Source organism: Malus domestica, chromosome 06, assembly GCF_042453785.1.
Source record: "Malus domestica chromosome 06, GDT2T_hap1".
In the NCBI taxonomy this organism is placed as follows: Eukaryota; Viridiplantae; Streptophyta; class Magnoliopsida; order Rosales; family Rosaceae; genus Malus; species Malus domestica.
Genome location: NC_091666.1, coordinates 28,304,081 through 28,307,109, shown reverse-complemented (window position 1 = coordinate 28,307,109; position 3,029 = coordinate 28,304,081). Strand labels below are relative to the sequence as shown.

The 3,029-nt window shown below is 36.9% G+C and overlaps 1 long non-coding RNA gene across 1 annotated transcript; it reads right to left on the bottom strand.

The window, feature by feature from the left end:
- On the bottom strand, positions 1 to 1,725 carry LOC139197081 (uncharacterized). Its single transcript, XR_011582123.1, has 3 exons — positions 1,570 to 1,725; positions 821 to 893; positions 1 to 134 (listed from the first exon to the last, which is right to left on the bottom strand). It is a non-coding gene; the product is annotated as an uncharacterized lncRNA (long non-coding RNA).
- Positions 1,726 to 3,029: the final 1,304 nt, after the last annotated feature.

The window sequence follows — 3,029 nt, the reverse complement described above, 5'->3', positions numbered from 1 at the left end:
TTGGAAAATTAAACTCCTCTTATAAAAAGAAATCCAGAATTCTTTACAAAGCTAAAAATAAATAAATACAATTCTAGCCTCACATCTAATTCGATCTCATCCCGTCTACTCTTTTGACAGTTTAGTTAGTAAACCTGCATAACAATAGAGGGGTGAGCTTCAACAGCTCAGTAGGGACATAACCTTATCACAGTAAATTGACAATATTAAATTAAGTGTAATAAAATCATGTAATCAAGTACCAAATCATTATCATCAACAATGCATGAGTGCAATACAATACTCTTCATCTCTACCCGTTAATTCATATAATAAAACACGCGGACCTGCACGTCCCATACCATGCATTTTACCTCTGCAGTGGTGGTTCGAATGTTTTAATATACAAATTAAGCCCCTGTAACTCAATCATCCCAATTACCCCTTTTGTTAGTCATCTTGCCAAAACCCTTCGTCGCCAATCCCAAATTACCCTCAAAGAAACTGTGCACTGTGGGCTCGCCTAAGACTTGGTACCTACTAAGAGTTTGGCTCAACTACACAAAAGATCATTTCCATTACCCTCTTTCCAAATTCCTTTCTCACCAACAAAGTTCCAACCACTTCTGACAAATGAGTGATGCACAAGTAACGTTATTACATCTTTCACATGTCACAATATATCTCAACGAATAACATTCCAGTAGTACTAACAAGTAAACAACCAACTGAAGCAATAATCCAAACAATGTCCAACCACATTAATCAACCAACACAAATATAGTACTACACGAAATTTAATAGAATCAATATCTGTAAAGGTCTGCCGTATTTCCCCTACCTTGAGTCCAGCAAGCAAACAATGTCCTTTACCACACCTCGATTAAACACAAACGTCGCTGTAACTGGAGTCCCTGATCCAACAAATAAACTATATCACTATATAATCCCTATATCTAGCAACCAACATAAGCTCCTTTATTTTATAATTCCGATATTAGGCTTAACATCACCTTATCTCAGTTGGACCTTTAAAAACATTTTTCTTTCTTATTTGGGTCCTCATATGTTTCTCAATTATATACATGCTGCCTAATAGTAAGCATCTGCCTCCAAAACAATTCTAAAATCACAGTTTTGTCCCAAGCCTTCGGGTAATAACAAAATTGCCCCAAACTTTCAGAGAACTTCAAAATGGCCCCAAATCTGAAACTTATATTTCAGTTTGGTCCCTGCAGCGTGAATAGTGATATTCATGGCTATTTTCCAGATTGGTTCCTCCTGTCTTTCAATCCAAAACATGTCCAAACCCATTTATTATGATTTCTAAGTACCAAATCACCATTCAAGTTCACCAAGTTCCTTTCATTTCGTAACAGCCACAAAATACCAAGGTTTAATAACCATGAAATAATTCTAGGGTTTGCAGCAGCTATCCCATGTAGAAATTAACCTCAATTCCTTCAGTTAAGCTTCCAATAAGCTTGATCCACCATAAACAACATTTATATTTGAAGATTAAGGCTTGTGTAGGAATAAATCCCGAAAATGGCATCTTTCAAAATCTGCAGCAAATCCATAAATTATTACCTGCGGTTTGTAGTACTCTTCCCCACAAAAGCGGAATCAAATTCGGACTTCCAAATCAAAAGTTAAGAGAAAAATGGTGTTTGATTTAGACAATGAGATGAAGCTCCTTGCTTCCTCTCCGCAATCTTTCCGCGATGAGAAGAAAACCAACAATCCAATATATATAGATATATATATGTGCACCAGCACCGTTTCTCTTCATTTGTGGTCCAATGGCAGCTTGCCATGTGTACGCAAGAAGGAAATCTGATCTCTCTTTTCCTTTTCTTTTGGTCCATCTCTACTCCAGGTGTTGTCAAGATAAAATGACACTAACCATAACACCCTCTTGCTGGTCATCCCATCTACTGTCACGTGGAAAGAATCAGCCACACCTTGGTTTACACGTGGCACTTCATCATTGGTTCAGCTTGTAAATTCCATTAAAAATTCATCTAAGTTCCGAAAAATAATCCGAAAAATGATACGAACTCGCAATGACGTTCACTACCTTCATATGAAAACCTTTTCAATAAATAAGCACAACATATTTTTCCAAATATTTCTCTTCTTCGATAATAAATTCTTGGGATATTACAGATATTTAGCTCATGCAGTACTAAACGATATTACTCCTAGTAGTATGGAAAATGTAAAGGTGGTTAGACGCTTTCCTGATGTTTTCCCTGAGGATTTACCTGGATTGCCGTCAGGCGGAGATGTGGGGTTCACTATTGATTTGTCTCCAGGTACAGATCTTATATTACAGATTGATTTATGCTGAGTTAAGAGAATTGAAAATTTAGTTACAGGAATTGGTTGATAAAGGTTTCATTCAACCTAGTATGTCACATTTGAGAGCCCCAGTTTAATTGTGAGGAAGAAAATGGACATTAAGGCTATGTATTGATTATAGGCAATTGAATCGGGTAACGATTGAGAACCGTTATCCATTGCCGTGCATTGATGATTGTTGGTCTAGCTTAGAGGTGCATGTGTGTTTTCAAAGATTGATTTGAGGTTTGGTTATTATCAGTTGAAGATTAACAGTGAGGATGTTTCTAAGACTGATTTCAGGACTCGTTATGGTCATTGCGAGTTTTTGGTGATGCCATTCAGATTGACGAATGCGCCTACTGCTTTTATGGGTTTGATGAATGAAGTATTCCAAGAATATCTCTACAGGTTTGTTATTGTTTTCATTGATGATATTCTAGTGTACTCTAAATTGAAAGCAGATCATGCTAGACATCTTAAATTGGTATTGCAAAGTTTGAAGGAGCATCGGTTGTATGCCAAGTTTAGTAAATGCCGGTGTTGGATGAATCAAGTGGCATTTCTGGGATATGTTATATCTGCTTAAGGTATTTAAGTGAATCCTTAAAAGGTAGCAGAGGTTGAGAATTTGGAACAACTACGAACCGTGACCGAGGTTCGGAGTTTTCTTGGCTTAGCAAGGTGTTATAGACGGTTTGTTAATG